Raw genomic sequence first — 22282 nt, 5'->3', positions numbered from 1 at the left:
TGCCTAATTGATTGAGCATACCTTTTGCCTAATAATTTGGGCATAATTTGGAGATTCTACATGAAGCAAGTGGAGTACATGATAACCTTGAAGAATAATTGAAGCAACAAGGAGGAATCAACGAAATTGTTCTTCACGTCATTAGAGATAATTAATAATTACCCAACCAAGTAAGGTTGTTGTATTGGATCTTTTTTTCTTTGTAAGAAACTTTTCATTTTGCTTATTGTTAGAGTAAATGGCTTCTCAAGGTGGGAAGGATGAAAATGGGAAGAAGGGAAAAAACCCAATGTTCTCTTTTCACATGGAAGAGGACATTACAAAAACAAATGAAATCGATATGCAAGATTTAGATCTTAATGAGTATGAGGATATAGAAATGAAGGAAATGAAAGAAAAAATCTCTAATATAGAGAATAAACTTGAGAAAATGATGGGTCTTCTTAGCTCCTTGATGGGAGGGGAAGAATTGGGAATAAAAGAAATATCTAAAAATAAAATTGATGAGGGAAAAGAAAAAGGATTGAATGAAGCCATAGTTGAAGAGGTTCCCAAAACTAGAGACCAAGGTATGGTATTCAAAGATTTAAAGGCACCCACTTTTAGTGGAGAAGAGAAAGAGAGAAATAAAGATGCCGTCCATATTTTTTTACAAAAATGGCAAGATTTGCATCTTTTAAGAAATGTTCCTGATCATAACCGCCCCATTGAAACTAGCCTATCCTGACAAGGCAAAGCTTATAAGTGGTGGATGAGCTTAGTAGAAGCTAGGCAAGTACACAATTCTTGGGATTCATTTAAGGAATTATTCTTAAAGAATATTTTCCTGATAAATGAAGAAGACCAAAATTGGGAGGAGTGGGATAATTGTTCTATGGAACAAAAGAATTTAAATATCACTCAATATATAGCTTTCTATAGAGAAATTTTCTTAAAGATTAAGGTAATAGACAATTTTAGAAAAGTAAGAGTCTTCATTAGAGGCCTAAAAAGGGAGTACAAGAAGGAATGTTAACCACTCTAGTTAACAATACCTTTTGTGCCACGATCATTCCGAAAGTGCCGTAGCCATTGTGAACGTGCCACGTCCGTTCCCTTAAGACATCCACCCGTTTCTTTCCCTCTGTGTCTCTTGATTTTCGGAATGCACGTTGCTTTGTTTCTCTATGAGCGAAAGCTTGTTTCATTTAGCCTTGGGGGGTGTACCTCAAAATATGTAAGTCTACCACGTGCAATCATTAGGTGGGGTTTTTTTAATCCAAAATATTGGGTAAATTTACAGAAATACAATTACAAGTGGGGTATTTTAATTGTACTTTGGAAAAAAAACCGTAAGTTTATAAAGAAAAAGGGGTAGTTTTATTAGCTCAAAATTCACAGATAAGGGGATTTTTAAATACCGCTTGAACGCACGTCGTAGGAGGGGCTTCCATATAGTGGACCCCCCGAGCATTTAGCTTTTGGAAGCAAACATCCGTGGCATCTTCACCATGCCCATTCCACTCTGGACCCAACTTGGAATGCCCGTTCCCTTCTGCTCCTGAGTGAACGCTCGTTCCTTCCTTCATTTCTAAAGCGCACGCTTGTGTCCATCTGAAATCAAATGTCTGTATCATCTCTCCTTGAGAAGCGTGCACCCGTTCCCTTCTCATTTTGAAACCATACGCCCATTCGTTTAAGAGTGTACGGCCATTCCGTTTCCCATTAAAAAAAACAAACAAACTTTTTGCATAGGGGTTCTGCACAGTAGTTCCATATTTCCATGCACCTACAATTGGGTAGATTGGTGTGAAATAACACTCTTTTTGATGAAGTGAAATCTCAGGAAGCTCCTTCGCTTATAAGGTCGGACCCATCGGTCTCAATATACTGAGTGGATTCAAACGATGCTTATCTTTGACAGTACCAGTGAAAGAAAAAACCACCCAAGCATGGGACGAGGGACTCAAGACCTCAAAATAGGAGAGCCACAACTTCAGTGCATGACTATCTGTCCAAGAGCAAGATCCTACCTCTCCCACACATTTGTAGAGAAGCCTTGCTTTGAGGCTCCGTAATTTTATCCTAGGAAATACACAATCGGAAGAACTGCAACCCAGGGCAAGAGGCATGGACCAACCACAAGAAAGCAAGCCCACTCCATCCTTATATCCTAGAGCAGAAGTAGGGAAAAGTGAAAGCCAACAGACCAAGACAGAACCATCATACTGGAGAGTCATGCCTACTTCAGGTATAGTTGATTAGTATAGGGCCCAAGGACTAGTACAAAATCCAAGGCTAGGTCCACCATCTCAAGGACTAGAAACGTCACACCAAAGGGAAAGGGTACCCAAGCCCTTCACATCAGCCCGGTCTGGCTGTATATCAGGAGTACCCACCACAAGGAGTCTACCCTGGGTACTACATGGGACCACAAGGGGTACATTTAAACCCACCTATTAGCCAAGGGCCTCCTATGGTATATTATCCTCCCAGCCCCGCTCTTCCACCAACCCTTCCTCAAACTACTCCTACTCTAGCCATGGCAGGATTGACACTAGAAATGTTGAGATTGGCCATGGAAATAAGGAGGGGGTGGCATGGAAATAGGGAGGGGGTGGCTGCAGGTATCACACCCCCACCCCCAGCACTAGTACAACCTACACCTACACCAAGATTAGAGCAGAATAAACCCACTAACATCTAAAAACTTATCACAAAATTTGATGGGACTGGGGATCCGATCCCACATTTAGAGATGTTTAATCAAATTTGGAATGCCTTCAGCCATGTAGAAGATCAAATCAAGGTGAGTACCATCAGCTTGATGGCGAAGCAAGCCAATGGTTCAGGTCCTTGAAAGCTAAGGATAAGGCCATATTTGAAGCTTTGAAAGAGGCCTTCAAGGTAGGGTATTCTCGCCAAGGTACTAGATGGAGCCCAGTTTTGAGCAATTGCATAACGTTGTGAAGGGAGGCGGAGAGACACGGAACACCTCTATAGCAATGCCTTTCCACAGTTCGGAGTACACACCAACATCCAGAAAAAAGGGGCACCAGTCTCAGCTACTCAGTGAGCTGACACAACATTTAACATCTTAAGCATGAAACCTTGTCTCTACCCTCGTTCAATTTTCTAAGTAACTGGAGGGAGCCTACATACATTTGATCAACATCTGCCACCCTTTACTCAATTGATACATATGCATATAGGGGTGCACCCTTATTATGAAATAGGTTCACAGCCATAAGCAAAATGATCACCGTAGAGAAATGGTGAGAGAACCACTTGACATAAACAAGGTTACATTCCATCAAGTATGAGCTTTCTGCAAAACTTCAGTTTCCCAAGAAAAGACAACATCAGTAAGGAACTTCAATTCTCCCAACCTGGCAAGCAGTGTGTGACTAGGAGGCACAATCACTTTATGGTCTTCAGTCTGTCTGTTGAAGAAGCGTACCACCATACATACATATTCTCTCAAGCAAACCAGAGGGCTGTCTTTCTCATACACATGAGCTTTCCACAAAATCAGAGAGCTGGTTATCATATACATGGGTTTTCCAAAGCCACAAATTGGTGATTCCTCATATATATATGAGTTATTTCACAAAAAAGAGAACAAAAAAAACTGGCCAGCCGTCACTTACATTGCATGAGTTGTCATCATGACAGAGAGCCGCATTCTTTATGCGTGGTACCTTCTCTTCATTCATACAAGTGGCGTTGCAGCTTCTCCTCCCCTCCTACACACAACCATACAAAGTACATGCGCAGCTTCTCTTGTACACATGTCTGTGCTTCTCCCCTTACTCACACTGGCTACGCAGGCTCTCTGAAAGCATTAGAGCTGCGAGCTCTCCCTACCACACTTATACATATGGGCTGGGCACCTTCTCTTAGAGTATTAGAGCAATGAGCTCTACCTATCCCACTTGCTGCGCAGCTCTCTGAGAGCCTCAGAATACGCAGCTTTCCCACACCCACTGTATACTACTGCTTCGCAGCTCTCCCACACACTCTCTGAACACTACAGTTATGCTTTCTCCTCATCTACACACATGGGCTGCGCAGCTCCTTGAGAGGATTAGAGCTGCGAGTTCTCCTATCTCTCTCTGGCTACGCAGGCTTCTCTCAGAGGATTAGAGCTGCGAGCTCTCCTTCTTTCACACTTATACATATGGGCTGCACAGCTCCCTTCCTACACACCAATATAGAGAGTGCTGCGCAGCACTCTGAGAGCACTGGAACACAAGCTCTCCCACACACACTTATACACCTGGCTGCGCTTCTCTCTGAGAGCTACAGAACCACGCAGCTCTCCCACGCATGGGCTACGTAGCTCATTGAGAGCATTGGAGCAACGAGTTCTCCTTATCACATCAGCTGCGCAGGCTCTCTGAGTATTAGAGAAACGAGCTCTCACTGTCCCACACTGAAACTACGCTACGCTTTCTCCTCTCTACTCACAGGGCTGCGCTTCTCTCTGAGAGCCTTATTACTACGAGCTCTTCCTATCCCACTTATACTACAGCTCCCCTTCTCCTCTTATACACATCGGCGGGCTGCGCTGCCCATTCAACCAAAAAAGAAAACATTATATTATTCATAACACTCCAAGGCATGTCAGGTTGCCAGAGAGCTCACCCCCACCTCCACTCGGCGCTTCTTTGACAATTGAGGCTAGTTGAAGATTCTTTTGAAGCAATCCAAGGCCACCTTCTATTTTTAGCAAGCCTTGTATTAAATCCCATGGTGACTCTTGCATTCAAGGAAGACTTTGCACCATTTTAATAACATCTTGTGGACCACAAATACCTTTGTTTCTCATGAAATGCCAAGGACCGGTACTGTAGCTGACCTCCTCTAACGGGTCCCTGTCCAGCTTTTAAAAAATAGTGCTCTGCATGCTCACATTATACAAACTTGTCCACATATGATAGTGCTAAAACCTGCCTTGTGAAACTAATTCTCATCTCACACCCCTTTTATTTTCCATTTATCAAGGTAAACCAACAAATAACTGTACACATTGCATATTTTTGTTAGATCTGTTCACATGTGGCCTTATACCCCCTTTAGCCCTTGGAGATGGACACCCTTTATTTGTAAATGCCATGCATGAGTGTGTACACATGCCAAGAAAATATTACCAAAAAAATTCCTAACATAGTTTGCCCATCCCCTAGCCTGCTAGATCATTCATGGTCAGCAGAAAACAGTGTCATGAGACTCAATGCATCTGATGTTGCCATGTTCTCAAAGACACTGTTTTTTACTACTTCAATTCTTTCATCCTTGTCTACCATCATCAGTCGTGCATGATATAGCTTGAGACGCAAACCATTCACCCTTGATACATGTGGGGTCCCATCAAGGTCAGCCAATTGATATGTGCCATTAGCAAAGCAATTCATCACTCTGAAGGCCCCCTCCCATTTCACTTGGAACTTCTTTTGAAAGGTTTTATCCAGCTTACTATTATAGCGTAGCACCAAATCACCTTCCTCAATACCCTTCTTCTTAATCTTCTCATTTATCTTTGTCAATGCCCTATTTTGCATCTTCTCATAATGTTCCAAGGCACTCATCCTGTCCAGCTGAACCTCTTGTAACTGTAAGAGTCTCTCTTTAAATGTGTTGCTAGAAGGCCCTAGCAGCTTTTCTAACATTTTTACTGCAGGCAACTCAACTTCCATAGGTAACAAGGCTTCTTTGCCATACACTAAGTGAAAAGGTGTAAAACCTGTGCTTGTCTTTACTGATGTACGATAAGCCCATAAGGCACTGAACAGCTCCAGATCCCAATTCTTGCCTTGATGTTCTGTCACCTTTGCAAGAATGTGTACAAGTTCACCATTGAATCTTTCATTCAAACCGTTGCACTGCGGGTAATAAGGAGTAGTAAAATTATGCTTAATCCGCATTTTGGCACACAAGTATTCTAGCAAGTCAGCTCTAAAACCAGGCCCTTGATCAGAAAGAAGCTCCAAGGGCACCCCAAATTTACAGCAGATGTCTTCATAAACAAACTTTGCAACATCTCTTGCAGTAATTTGCTTCACTGCTCTAGCTTCTGCCCACCTGGAAAGATAATCCACAGCTGTCAAAATATAACTCTTCCCCCTGCTGGTAATGGGTAAGGGTCCTACTGCATCAATTCCCCACTTCTCAAAAATGTCAAAGGCCAAGATTGTCTTCCGCAACTCTGGTTTTAAAACTCGTTTCCCAAATGCCTGGCACCTTTTGCATGAGCTACACCAGTGATGCACATCTTTTTGTATACTTGGCCATATGTAACCCTCCTGTAAGATTTTGTGCAATGTGATTTTAAATGCAAAGTGGCCACCGCATGCTCCTTCATGATTCTCCTCAAGCACTCTGTACAGCTCTTCCTTCCATGGTACACGCCTTAACACCAAGTCAGCCCCTTGCATGTATAAGGTGTCACCAATGAGCTTGTATTTGCAAGCTCTGCGTACAAACCCATATTTCTTTGCCTTCTCAATGTCCTTGGGAATGACTCCTGTCAACAAAAACTCTTCTTCCAGTGTAAGACTTTCACGACCCCGATAAAGTGGCAGATCTGCTTTTAACACATATAGCTCGCCAATCATTCCCTGTGCTGCTTCATGTGCTTTTGTATTAAGAGAACGCTCCACATGCCGAATGCCCCATGCTTCAAACTCCTTCAACAAGCTCTTGATCTTGAAACACTTGTTCCTTAATGCAGGGTTTTTGCTCTTCCATACTCCTAGTATTTGCTTTACCACCAGTAGAGAATCACCTCTTATGCATAGTCTCTTTACACCATGCTTAATGCAAATGTTTAGCCCTGCTTCCAATGTAGAATACTCTGCTTCATTGTTAGTATGAGCATCAACTTTGAATCCCTTTTTACAAATCAGCTTACCTTGCTGGTCATAAAGAGCTATACCACCAGAAGCTGCATCATGGCTCTTCCTGTATGAACCATCAAAGAACAAAACATGAGCATTGCTTACTTCTGCCACATTTTCTACCTTTCTAACACTTTCCTCTTTGACAAGCAGAGGGTTTTCCTTATAAGTTAACAAGTCTGCCAGAGTAGCTCTGTTGCTTTCTTCCACCAAGAAAGAGAACTCGAACTCCTGTAATTCAATCACCCACTTTTTCACTGCCTTAGACATGTTTACACCATTGATGAGATGAGGCAAGAATGTGTAGCTAGTTAGGAATACAAATGGCTTTGTCAAAAGATATTGGCGAAACCGTCGGCAAGCAAACACCACACTTACCATTACCAACTCTATTTCTGACAGTCCCCTCTCTGCTACTGACTTTACCCTACTAGCACAATAGACGGGGTGCATATATTGGCTCCCCTTCCCTTTTTGCAGCAACATGGCACCAATAGCATCCTCTCCTACTGAAGGATTCACATAAAAAACCTGTTCCCAATTTGGAGCCTGCACCGCTGTCATTTCCCCTAAAACTTCTTTGACTCTCCGAAACTCCTCTTCACACTTGTCATCCCATTGCAAAGGATCATGCTTTGCCACCTGTTGTAATGGATATAAAAGCTGTGAGGACAATGAAATGAATCTTGCCATGTACTTTACCTTCTGAATGAATGTTGCCAACTGTTTTGTAGACTCTGGGGAAGGAAGAAGCATGATTGCCTTGACCTTGTCTGGATCAGCCTCAATGCCATTTTCTGACACCATATGACCCAACAATTTTACCCTTGGTTTTGCAAAGAAACACTTCTTGGGATTGAGTTGGCCACCACAATCATTATATCGTTCCAGCACCATTTCCAGCTTTTCACAGTGATCCATTCGTGTGCTATAGACACAAAAATCATCAATGAAATCCTGTACAAATTTTCCAATGAATGGCAAAAGTGCCCAATTTGCTCTCTTTTGATAGTGAGTTGGACCATTTGTTAGCCCAAATGGTAGTACTGTATAGCAAAAGCAGCCCCATGGCGTAATGAAAGTAGTTTTCTTCTGATCCTCTGGAGCAATCTTCAACTGGAAATAGCCTGAAAACCCATCACACACACTGTATCTTTCATGACCCGCCACCACTGAATCCAGGATTTGATCAATGAAAGGTAGTGGGTATGGATCCTTCTTTGTGGCTGCATTCAAAGGTTTGAAATCCACACAAACCCTCCATTTTCCGTCCTTTTTTGGAGTGACCACGACTGGGCTCACCCACTCTGTTGTCTCCACAGGGCATATAAAACCAGCCTTTAGTAGTTTGTCCACCTCTTCTCGCAAAGCCTTCATCTGTTCTGGACCCATTCTCCTTAATCTTTGACGTACTGGCTTGGCTCCTTCCTTTAGCTCTATGTGCAAATCTTCCCCTTTGAAGCCCCGAACTTCTTCATACGATGTGATGAATAAATCTGGATATGTTGACAACATCTTTAAATACTTCTCCTTCTCCACGACTGAGAGATCTGTGCTAATCATCCTGGCCATCAATTCGTGTTTCTCGTGCGGCTTCACCTGGGGTTGCATTAGCTCTTCAATCACCTCATATGGGCCCTTAGACTCATCTTCAATCCCCTTCATGGATGCGACTATGCTGGTCTGTTCAAAGACCCTGTCCACCATCAGAAATGCCACATTTACCTCTCCCTCACTACTAGTGGTGGTGCCACTGTCCCCATCTGACACAGTGGAAGACTCTTCACCACTTGAATTCTCCCCTTCTTCATAATCTTCATCTAGTGGCTTCCTGCTACTCATGTCAAATAATCTTTTGCCCCCTGTCTCCCCATATAAGCTGATTGTTCCGTGTCTCCAATCTTGAACGGCCCGCACGGCGCGTAGCCATGGTCTTCCAAGGATGATAGGATAAGCCCCTAATCCTGCTGGCATTACATGGAAATCTACTACCGTTTTGACTGCATAAGCTTCGATTTCCAAGCTCTTTACTACCCCTAGACACTTGATCTTTTGATGGTTTGCCAGTCGTATGCGGAATCCTGAAACTCCTTCTACTGTCAGGCCCATCTTTTCTACACATGTTTGAGTGATTACACAAATTTGTGCACCACCATCCACATATCCCTGCCCAAGATTCTTCCTCTTGTGCCAAACATCCACTATGGGACAAATGTCTGAAGACTCATCAATGGCCAACACTCTCACTGACCCTCTGTTGGGTTCCTTCCCCAACGGGCTGACTAGTTTCTTCCATTGGCGCTTTAGCTTCGGTATCATTTCCACTAGTTGTCCAAAGGTCACGTCTGCCTTCCTACTGCTCAGGTCCTGTTTCAAGTCGTAGCTATCCTGCCCTTCCCCTAGTGGAAAATCTGAGACGTGAAATTTTCGGCGGGCTCTCCTTTTCCTTTTAGCTTTCACATCTTCACCCTCATGACTCTTCCCTTTCTTCCTACTGGGACCTGCTTCATTTCTTCCTTCTTTATCCTCTGTGGTTCTCTTCCCAATAGGCATTACTAATGTATCTTCCAACATTGCTGCCTTCTCCAAGGTGACCACACTTAACACTTTTGTAGTCCACTAGGTCCTGCCTCACCCTTAATCTCAATGCCATAGTCATTTGACCGGTTTGGCAACTGTGCAGGCAATGGATACATATCTCCACCCATTCTTGGTGGTTTATCACATTGTGGGCTGATGTGGCCAAGCTCTCCACAGTTATAGCATGTGGGCAACTGCCTCCAACCCCTGCCGTTGTTCTGTCCACCAAAACCATTCTTTGGTTGTCCTTCACTCCCTGGCTGATTTGCAAGTCTCATACGACCTCGATTATTTCCTACATTATTTAACATATTTAGGCTGAGATTCTTCATCAAATCAACCACTTGCCTCAAGTCTTGCCTCAGTTCATCATCTTGTGCTGCAGTAGTGACCATTGCTGGCACAACTTGAGTAGCTACTGAAACCGCATCTGCCGGATGAACCTCCTCTGGAACCCGACTTTGCATGGAATCCATTTGCTTCATCTCTGACACCATAGGTAGTGAGCTCACTCCCAATTGAGTTAGTCTATTCAACTTCCACTCTTTGTTCCTTGCCACCTCCAATGCATCCTCGTATGTTCTTGGCTTCTTCAATTCTACCCTCCAACGCAGGTTTTCCTTGAGGCTAACCAAGAACCGATCCTTCTTCATCATATCTGGTGGGGGCACTTGTGGCTGCAAGGCTTGACACAAGCTCTCCCATAATATGGAAAACTTCTTGATGTAATCATCAATGGGCTCCGCTTTTCTTTGTCTCAATTCCTGTATTTTATGCCAAACTTTGTCTGGATCTTTCACCTTCACAAACTGTGCTGTTAAAGCCTGTCGGACATTATCCCATGTCAATGGCATAGGTGGATCAGCCCTCTGCAACTCCTCCTCATAACCCTTACACCAGCTCCGTGCATCACCCTTCAAACAGATTTGCAAAAGACGTAACATTTGAGCGTGTATCTGGATATGGTTGCTTATGCACGCAACTTCCATGTTTTCTAAGAACTCTTCCACATTCTCATCACTTTTTCCATGAAACTCTGGAGGATAAGGGAAAGCCATTGCTACCCAATAAAAAACCCTTTTGGCACAGATGCAAAAACAAAAACCTCTACTAAATCAATTCTCAGAAAAAACTTCAAAACACTTCCGGTTTAGAAGAGGATGAACACATGCACATCAAACGAATTTGCATAGTTAATCATTGGAATTACCACCGGCAAAGGAGACTCCAATATTTCCCTCAGTCTTTCTGGCCGCCCAAACATATATGCCATACGCTATTGAAAGAAAATTTTTCTGTCCACATGAACATTTATCTGAATTCTTTGGGTAAAATGGAAAGGAGTAAATTGAGGTCCGTTGTGATTATCCATTGAGAGTGGCCATCCAACTCCCAAGAGGCATAACTGGCTAATTTTCCGATTCTACCAAAGTTTTTAAGCAACACATCAACTGTGAAACGGCACCAATCCCAAGAATTCCAGCCTGGCAAGCCATATTTCAATTGGCTGTCAAACCAAGCTAATATAGCACAGATTTAGAAGGCATTTGTCACACAACTGTCCTGGCACAGCAGTCATTCACTGGGATTAATCACATGCACATGTTTTCAGTCTTGTAAACTGAAAGTTCTTGGAATGCTCCTCAGTGGGGGCACCAAAAACTGTGAAGGGAGGCGGAGAGACACGGAACACCTCTATAGCAATGCCTTTCCACAGTTCGGAGTACACACCAACATCCAGAAAAAAGGGGCACCAGTCTCAGCTACTCAGTGAGCTGACACAACATTTAACATCTTAAGCATGAAACCTTGTCTCTACCCTCGTTCAATTTTCTAAGTAACTGGAGGGAGCCTACATACATTTGATCATCTGCCACCCTTTACTCAATTGATACATATGCATATAGGGGTGCACCCTTATTATGAAATAGGTTCACAGCCATAAGCAAAATGATCACCCGCAGAGAAATGGTGAGAGAACCACTTGACATAAACAAGGTTACATTCCATCAAGTATGAGCTTTCTGCAAAACTTCAGTTTCCCAAGAAAAGACAACATCAGTAAGGAACTTCAATTCTCCCAACCTGGCAAGCAGTGTGTGACTAGGAGGCACAATCACTTTATGGTCTTCAGTCTGTCTGTTGAAGAAGCGTACCACCATACATACATATTCTCTCAAGCAAACCAGAGGGCTGTCTTTCTCATACACATGAGCTTTCCACAAAATCAGAGAGCTGGTTATCATATACATGGGTTTTCCAAAGCCACAAATTGGTGATTCCTCATATATATATGAGTTATTTCACAAAAAAGAGAACAAAAAAAACTGGCCAGCCGTCACTTACATTGCATGAGTTGTCATCATGACAGAGAGCCGCATTCTTTATGCGTGGCACCTTCTCTTCATTCATACAAGTGGCGTTGCAGCTTCTCCTCCCCTCCTACTACACACAACCATACAAAGTATATGCGCAGCTTCTCTTGTACACATGTCTGCGCTTCTCCCCTTACTCACACTGGCTACGCAGGCTCTCTGAAAGCATTAGAGCTGCGAGCTCTCCCTACCACACTTATACATATGGGCTGCGCACCTTCTCTTAGAGTATTAGAGCAATGAGCTCTACCTATCCCACTTGCTGCGCAGCTCTCTGAAAGCCTCAGAATACGCAGCTTTCCCACACCCACTGTATACTACTGCTTCGCAGCTCTCCCACACACTCTCTGAACACTACAATTATGCTTTCTCCTCATCTACACACATGGGCTGCGCAGCTCCTTGAGAGGATTAGAGCTGCGAGTTCTCCTATCTCTCTCTGGCTACGCAGGCTTCTCTCAGAGGATTAGAGCTGCGAGCTCTCCTTCTTTCACACTTATACATATGGGCTGCACAGCTCCCTTCCTACACACCAATATAGAGAGTGCTGCACAGCACTCTGAGAGCGCTGGAACACAAGCTCTCCCACACACACTTATACACCTGGCTGCGCTTCTCTCTGAGAGCTACAGAACCACGCAGCTCTCCCACGCATGGGCTATGTAGCTCATTGAGAGCATTGGAGCAACGAGTTCTCCTTATCACATCAGCTGCGCAGGCTCTCTGAGTATTAGAGAAATGAGCTCTCACTGTCCCACACTGGAACTACGCTACGCTTTCTCCTCTCTACTCACAGGGCTGCGCTTCTCTTTGAGAGCCTTAGAACTACGAGCTCTTCCTATCCCACTTATCCTACAGCTCCCCTTCTCCTCTTATACACATCGGCGGGCTGCGCTGCCCATTCAACCAAAAAAGAAAACATTATATTATTCATAACACTCCAAGGCATGTCAGGTTGCCAGAGAGCTCACCCCCACCTCCACTCGGCGCTTCTTTGACAATTGAGGCTAGTTGAAGATTCTTTTGAAGCAATCCAAGGCCACCTTCTATTTTTAGCAAGCCTTGTATTAAATCCCATGGTGACTCTTGCATTCAAGGAAGACTTTGCACCATTTTAATAACATCTTGTGGACCACAAATACCTTTGTTTCTCATGAAATACCAAGGACCGGTACTGTAGCTGACCTCCTCTAACGGGTCCCTGTCCAGCTTTTAAAAAATAGTGCTCTGCATGCTCACATTATTTGTCAACAAACTTGTCCACATATGATAGTGCTAAAACCTGCCTTGTGAAACTGATTCTCATCTCACACCCCTTTTATTTTCCATTTATCAAGGTAAACCAACAAATAACTGTACACATTGCATATTTTTGTTAGATCTGTTCACATGTGGCCTTATACCCCCTTTAGCCCTTGGAGATGGACACCCTTTATTTGTAAATGCCATGCATGAGTGTGTACACATGCCAAGAAAATATTACCAAAAAAATTCCTAACAACGTAAGACAAAAGGAAGGAGAAACCATCAAAGACCATCAATAGAGTTAGGTATCTCCATTCCCAATGCAATGCCAGAGACAAGTTCTTTGACAAAAGCTTAATAGGGAGATTTCATGAGGGTCTCGATGATGTGCCCTTACACAACTTATTGTATGCCTTGTGCCATACCTCCTTTGAGCAATGTTGTAGGAGTGCTATGGATTTTGAGGACAGTTTCAAGGGAACACATTCTCGAGAAATTCATGAGGACACATTAGAAGCTTCTTTTAAGACCACCAGAACAAAGCCTAATGGGAAAAGAAAGGAGTCCACACCATGACAAAATGTAGAGAAATTGGCCACTACTTTAATGCAGCAAATCACGTGCGCTCCATAACACACCTTAACCAGGCCAAGAAGTGGCCCAAAGAGGAATCCTCAAGATTCTTGAAATGCCATTACCACCCCCGATTCTTCCACCTTAATCCCCACTGCCAAGAGTTGCACCAATTCGTGCTAACCCTGACTGAAATCTTTGAAGATGGGAACAAGGGGAAATTCCAAAAGTTCCCACTTATGAAACCCTAGAACCAACAACAAGCCCACTCTCTCAAACCTTAAGTCACTACATTATGGAGGGAGACCAAATGTACCCCAGTGTACTTAGTAGCCCCCATGCCGTGGGCTAGAGACATGAATAGGATGGTTAAACGACCATAGTGCTATGATTGTGTAGGACCTCACAGAGTGGCCAAGTGTCCCAATATGAAAGGGATGGCGAGTACCTCTACAAGTGCTCCCGTCGCCTGGCTCTCATGTGTGTTGGGTGTGGTATTGATCACATGTATAAGTATTGTCTGCTAAGACCTAGAAAAATAGGAAGGGCTCACAAAGCAAATCTGAGCACCAGCCTTAATTTGTTGAGCGTTAGAGATGATTTCATGCGAGCAGTCCCACTTAACATTGTGTTGACAGCTCACGCTGGTGGAGGCATCAACCTCATAAAACTAGGTTCAAGATAGTGCCCCTGAACAAGCACGAGCAACTAGGAACTCAAGAAAGAAAACCACAAAGATTGGCAAGGATAAGAGATGGGTGGTTATGACAAGCAGTTCAAAAGATGGCACGACAACTCATGCATCAACTTCTTCATCTAAAGAAGAAGACTTGCTACACTCTACCACCCAAGCTAAGGAACCTATCAACATGCATCGACTACCAACAAATCTCACTGAATATCCTAACCCTATAGAGGAAAAAGAGAAACTCTTGGCAGCCCAAGAGTTGGTCAGGGAATGCCAAGCACAAATGGAAGATGAGCCTCCTACAGCCTATCTTGAACCATGCCCATTGGTCTCAAATATGAAACCTGCAGAAGAAGCTCAAGTATATCCTGGAGATCTCCTCGACCAGTGAAACATGGGGGGTGATCATCTCACGAGAACAAGCACTAAAACCCTTGTTCCCACCCTTACACTCAAAAGAGCTTAAGACTCAGCCAAACCAACCCTCCTCACGGGACAACCCCCGTTCCAAGAGACGTTGCAGGTCTCTCCTCCTTCCTCTCTTCCCAGATCCAAATCCCTATCAGCACCTTGCTCCAAGATAGCCCAAGTTTATGGAATAATCTGAAAGACTGGATGGAAGGACACCTCGCGGGGGCAGGCATGCACAAAACTATGGAGCATGACAGCTCTAATGAATCCGAGAAAGAAGGATTTCTTATACCCCATAGGGTAACTGGCACACCTACGGTTTGAGTGAATAAGCTCAGACAGTACTTCAAAGGCAATAAACTCAATGTAGCCTTGCCACCAATAACCTTTGATGGCCTCCAAGTTATTGCAATCTATGGAGGAGCACGAGTGAGCATTGTTACAAAACAATGCCAGGAAAAATGGGGAGAAACCACCTTGGATGACACCACCTTGTTGGTAAAACTTGTTGATTAAAGCCACTGCTAGACCCATTGGTCTACTTAGGGATCTTAAGATTAAGATCCTGGGAATTACTTACCGCCACACCTTTGTGGTGGTGATGATTTTTGGATGTCAGCCAGCCTCTTATGATTGCATCATTGGCAGACCATTCATAAGAGAGTAAAAAATGATTCATGATTGGGATACAGACCACATATACATTCAGAGAAAAGATCTAACATTCAAGATTAATCTACGCACGTGGAAGGTACACCCCATGAGCGACAAACCATTTTCACAGAGAGGACTTTGTCACAATGACGCGATCCACTGTCAAACATGTCATAAGACACTTGAAGATTGAAAAGGAGAGTGAGGGGTGTGCACCTCTCCTGGAGCTAGAAGACTTTGAGAACTAGATGCATATCCTTGCCACCTTGGACATTTTACCTAGGCGCATGGGCACAAGGTTTACCACACATGACAGGCAAGAGATTACATCTCTATATATTCTTAGTTCCGCATACCTGCCCAATGTTGCCACCCAAGAACCCAAACAAGTTATTAGAACAAAGCCTCAAGGGGTACACGCTCCCATGGAACTCATAGGCTTGAGGGATTCCCTGGGCAACGAGAATGATGTCTTCCCAGATGATTTAGATACCCACTGGCTCAAGTATGTTGGGGCGGTGGAAACACATGACCACTTCAATGAAATGTGGCAAAAAGAGCTTGCTAATAGATCCCTTTTGATCCACACGACCATCCCACATCCAACAAAACCCATTGAACCCAAACCAAACTCAAAGAAGCTTTGCTGCTCAGCACGCAATAAAAAGTTATCGCTCGTAAAAAGAAGCCAAAAGGCTAGTTGATAAAGAAAGTGCTAGAGCCAAAGAGACTAGACAAGTGCCTAAACATTCAAGACCTTCCAGATGGGTGACCGATTTGTCCAATATGATTCGGTTCAAAGGTCTGAGAGTGGGCAGCCAAGGACCTCTTATGATGGTCCAGCTAAGTCAAGGAGATAAATTTGGTAGGCTCGAGCGAGGAACCGAGGCTGGTGTATATTAGAGAAGACCTCTCTACAAAAGAAGACATCGAGCTTATCGCTCTCTTGATATAATTATAGGGTTGCTTTGCCTAGAAGTACACAGACATGAAACGAGCTTATTTGATGAACCCAAAATACTCCAAGATGGTCTACAAAGAAATTGATAGACTCGTTAATGCTAGTTTCATCTACGAGATTGAGCATACAAAATGGGTCTCACCCATTGTGATAGTGCCTAAGAAGAATGGAAAAGTCAGAGTGTGCGTCATCCTTAAAAAATTCAATTCCACCACCATCAGGGATCATTACCCCTTACCTTTCACAGAACACGTGCTGGAATGAGTGGTAGAAAAGAAAGCCTACAGCTTCCTCGATGGACTCTCCAGATACAATCAGGGTGCTGATCGATCCCAAGGATTAGCACACAAAATAGCCTTTGCCCACCAAATGGGGTACATATGCATACAAAGTTATGCCCTTTGGGCTAACCAATGCCCCCAGTACCTTCCAACGTCTCATGTGTACTACTTACAAGGAATATCTTTGGAAATTCCTTGAGATCTTCATGGATGAACTTTGTGTCAATTCCTGGAAGGAGCGCCTTGCATGTTTGCATAAAGTCCTAGAAAGGTGCAAGCTATACCACATCTTGTTGAACCCCCTCAAATGCCAATTTTGGGTTCAGCATGGAATGATCCTAGCACACATCGTCTCTAGGTAGGGAATCTCTACTAATGACAGCAAAGTGCATCTCATACTAGAACTTCCCCCACCCACACTAACTTCAAAGGATTCCAGCGCTTCATGGGGCATGTCGGCTACTATCGACAATTCATTTTTATGTGTGTTGATATTGCTCAACCTCTTTACAGACTCCTCATTGTATTTGAATGGATGGAAGAATGCCAAAGGGCTTACACTACACTCAAAAAAGCCCTGGCAGGTGCTCCAATTCTTAGGTCCCCCAACTAGGACATCATTTTCCATGTCCACATCGATGCCTTAGCTTTTGTTGTTGGCTGTGTGTACTCGCACCCACGGGCAAGGTCTTGACTAGCCTCGGTTTGATTAAAATGGTGAGCTTCCGGTACGGTGGATGAGGGACCAAAGAAGCAGCCTATGAGTGAAGCGCTAGGTCACCTGCGAAGGATCCTAGAGGGTGCTCATCACCATACGGTGCTCGGGCTCTAGGTCATCGAAGATACCCACGCGTGCATCAAGAAAGATATTGGAACAAGGAGTAAGAGTTGTTTTCTGAATTCGGGCATGGATCTGGTTGATTGACCTTGCTGGTCCTCCAACGGATGAGTCCATGGCTCTTTTATATGGATCTATTGGTTGATCTTGCTGATCTTCAATGGAGATTCCATCATGATTTTTATAAGTGAATATATTTGCAGGTACTATGAGCTAGGAACTATCAAAAAGGCCCCTCTGAGGGACAGGTGGTGAGCGCTCTGGTTGTTGCCAATGATGCCATAGGTACACTGATGAAGGAATGATTGGAAATTAGGATTCAACCAGATATTTTGGAGGATTATGATCAGTGACACTATGGTTTCATTAAATGATTGTTTTAAAGATAGCTGAATCTGTGAAAAAGGCAATTTCATACTGGGTGTGTAAGTGGTGTGACTAGCATTAAATTTGCATGAATATTCGGCTAGAGGGCTTGGGAACTGTTTTCTGTGGTACCCGAGAAAAAACCTGACCAAATTCCTAATTGGATCCCATCACTACAGTGGTTGCGAACCCATGGGACTAGATGGGGTTAGGTTGGACTGATGGGGTTAGGCTGGACTGATGGATCCGTAAAATGAGACTCAATTCTATTATAGTACGATAGATAAAGTAAATCCTGGATAGTAATTGTTCTATGGAAAAAGAATCAATGGCTGTGCCTCTCGAGATGGGAAAAAAAGCGTTGGTTTCTATGATCCAAGTGCAAATTTCTTCCTTGATATGACCAAGTGACTCACAGGTTCAATCGAATCAGTTTGGTCAGTAATGACCCTAACTACATTAGAGTATGTAAGTATCCTAGAGGAATCGCCCGTGCGTTCCGGTAGGGGGAATTTTTTCCAAGTTTGGTTTTTGAAGAACCAAGGGATTAGTCTCCTGTTTGGATATCCATTGTGGGCGAGGCCTAGAGTGAGGGATCCTGCCCCGCGCAAGAAGTGCTACTTTCGCTGCTAGCATCCCCGAATCCGTTGCGTGCAGGGGGGCAGGGATCTTTCAACTGGTATCAAAGCAAATCGACTAATGTGGATCAACCGAGAAGCCAAAAATGTCAAAAATTTATGAAGTAGTAAAAGGTTGTAATTGTGGATATAGAATTCATACAAATTGTTATTCCGATTAAAATTCCTAAATTGGTAATTGGGTCTTCAGATGGAAGTACCGCAATTGCATGGAATCCTTGACTTGCTTGAGGCCTAGACATGATGGTATTTACCTTATAATTCCAAGGATTGTGACTACCCGTATATACCGAGGGTATAACTGTAGCTCTTTACTGGCAGTATTTACAAGTAAATCTAAGACCTAAAATTATAAGCATAAATGCTATCCAGATGATGAATTCGAATGTGGTTGATATGATTTCAAAATTCTGGTTGAGAACTGATGAGTTGATTTCGATTTTGATTGAAAAATGATGATTCTTGAATTTTGGTTGAAATGTAATAAGCTAAGCAAAACCACAATGAGGATAAATGGGACGAGTCCCTGTGATGATGCTCATAATTAGAATGACGTTAATGACTTTAGCAAATCACTATGTGATTAGTGGATTGTGCTATAACAGATTGCCGCTATTAACACTTGACCCAGTGGATCAAGTTAAGGGATGACAAATTAAAAATTTGTATAATTGAAAATTCACATGGAGGACTGTTCAGATAGAAATTTTGGTCTAATGAACCATTATTGTGATAAGGATTTGAATGATATGATCTGAGTGAATTGTTATCTAATGAGTGATGAGTTCTATATAAGCCTGGATCTTTATCCCAGGATTCTGTTGAGTTCACCAGACTATAAGGAACCCCAGAATCAGTTGGATCTTAAGGAAAATAGTTGTCCTCTAATTTTGCGAGATGAGGACGTCTCTCGTTTTTTAAGTGGGATAGTATGTAAGATTCCTCCCTCCAGCTTTTGAGGTGTGCATGTGTAAGAACCTCCCCTTTTGATCTTATATTTATTCCCCTCTTTGAAATAAAAGAAAGATTTTGTTTTACCCTATTTTGACCTGGAGAGAGAAAATGTACAGAGAGAGGTAATCCAAAATTGAGATATTTTTGGATATAAAAATCCTCCAAGTGTCTAAAATGGTTTCCCCTGAAACAGAAATTCAAAAAGAACTTTCCAATGTGCATAGCTAATAAAGAAACGAAAACAAAAGAAAACAAGTAGTCAGGCAAGTGGAATAAATAGTGATTGATCGAGTGCTACGTGCGGTAACATGTGAAGAGCCAGAGGAATTAATTGAAAATAAGTATAAAGGACCTTAGCCTAAGGGTCTAGATTTTTAGAAATTTTTGAATTATGATCCAATTAAGGTTCCTATCGACCAATAGGATCAATCCAAGTGTGGGGAGGAGATAAATCCAATTTATAAAAGAAAAATACCCAAAAATGAGTAAATGCCCACTTAAGATGAAGAGTTGATTGAGTACAAGGTTTATTAGTAAAAAACTATGAATATTACTAAAAAAATAAGATATTCTGAGGGGTATAATGATTCAATTTTGACACCTTGGTAAGGAGAAGGGGGCTCTTCAAGGAGGCGCCTATTTATAGTGTGTGGTGGAGTTTTAAACTCAAAAATATTGTGATATTTTTATCTCTCCTCTCTCCTGGATCAAACCAAATCAAAAGGGAGCCAAACTAGGTCTAAATCTTGTCCAAATTCAGCCAAACTGAACCTAGAAAATTCTAGAAACTAGTTGGACTTGGTTAGAGGCCTCCCGCACCTATAAATAGATCCTTAGCCCTTTGTAAAAAAATATGAGAACTATACCATGCCAGTATTATACTGAAATAATGATATTTTCTATTATCCTCTAAAAATCCTCTACAAATTGGAGAGATTGGAGTTTCTCTCTCTCTTCAATCTTCCTTGGAGTTGGTTGAGAGCCTCTACATTGATTAAAGCATCAAGCAATCTAGGAGGTAAAGTGTGGTTTATGGTCTTTTTTTAAAAATTTCAGAATGTTCTCTCTTCTCAACCCCTCTCAAGCTTGAGAAGCATTCAATTGAATGGCTTTTTAATACAATTGAAGTTCTTTAATGAATTGTAGTGATAAAACACATAAATTTCCATTTATGCTTAAATTAAATGGTTTTTTTAAAAGCATGTCTCTCTCTCTCCCAAAGAATTGTCATTCCTATGACCTATTCTATATTCAAATGAAGCTTCTCATGAAGCAATTCTCTAATCTAAAAGTAATTTCTATGCTTGTCAAATTGAGGCCAAATAAGTGGCTTTTTAATGCTTTTATGCTATTTAATTCATGGAAAAATTAGGAATCAAGTCCATAATTGGATATTGATCCAATTAATGGTTATTTTATCATATGATATTACTAAACTTTATGTTGCGAATTATCAGTAATAGCAGCAAAGCTATGGTAAAAATTTTGAAAAAATTAACACATAAATCATTTTCATTCATAATATGAAAAAAGGACTTCCTACAATATTCTAGGATTAATCATCCTAGATTAATTGAATGATTCTCATTATAATCATGAAAAAAATTAATTTTCATGTTTAGGCATAAATAGTTAATTAGAAAAAAGAGAAATTTCTAGTAATTCATTTTTATGTTAAAAGAGTAATCCCATGACAATGGAAATCCATGTATTCCAATGAAGTAAGAGAAAAATTGGGATGCTAAAATAATGTATATTTTATTTAAAAGTTAAAGAAGGATATTAGTTAAATTTATCTTTTTGCATAGATAAATTTAAATGATGAAGGAGGAATTTTCACCATATTGGAATTCAAATATTTAAATGAGGAAAGTGTAATTTTTAGCATATTTAAATTAATGGATATTTTATTTAAATTCAAAGATGACTTTTTGATAAATTGTTTTTATCTATGAGAAATATTTAAATGGTAAAAGAAGAATTCCTATGACATTTGGAATTCCATCATTTAGATAGGAAAAGAGAAATTCCTAGCATATTCAAATTAATGGGTATTTTATTTAAATTCAAAGATGAATTTTAGATAAATTTATTTTATCTATGAGAAATATTTAAATGGTAAAAGAGGAATTCCTATGACATTTGAAATTTCATCATTTAGATGGGAAAAGAGAAATTCCTAGCATATTGAAATTAATGGGTATTTTATTTAAATTCAAAGATGAATTTTAGATAAATTTATTTTATCTATGAGAAATATTTAAATGGTAAAAGAGGAATTCCTATGACATTTGGAATTCCATCATTTAGATGGGAAAAGAGAAATTTCTAGCATATTGAAATTAATGGGTATTTTATTTAGATTCAAAGATGAATTTTAGATAAATTTATTTTATCTATAAGAAATATTTAGATGGTAAAAGAGGAATTCCTATGACATTTGGAATTCCATCATTTAGATGGGAAAAGAGAAACTCCTAGCATATGGAATTAATGGATATTTTATTATGATATAGGGAGCTTTACAAGGCGGAGAATTTCCAGGCAATAAGTCAATACTATGATCCTCAGGCCTAGACTTAGGTAATCCTAGAGGTAGATCTTCCATGAAACAGTCACTAAATTTGGAGATAAAAAGATCAAACTTTAGACTTTTGGATGTGTCAGACTCAGCATCAAGTTGGTTAACCCATACCATATAAGTCTTGTCTCTTTTTCTTAGAGCTCTCTTTGCTTGAGTGTGACTCAACAAAGGACTCATTTCTCCTTGGAGGATATTAATATCTTCATTGTCCTTCCTTAGAGAAATGCTATGAGTGGTTGTGGCACTTGCAATGTAG

This window comes from Cibotium barometz, chromosome 62 (genome assembly GCF_041138505.1).
Source record: "Cibotium barometz isolate CiBa-2024 chromosome 62, ASM4113850v1, whole genome shotgun sequence".
NCBI classification, from domain to species: domain Eukaryota; kingdom Viridiplantae; phylum Streptophyta; class Polypodiopsida; order Cyatheales; family Cibotiaceae; genus Cibotium; species Cibotium barometz.
Note: the sequence above shows the minus strand (reverse complement) of the source record.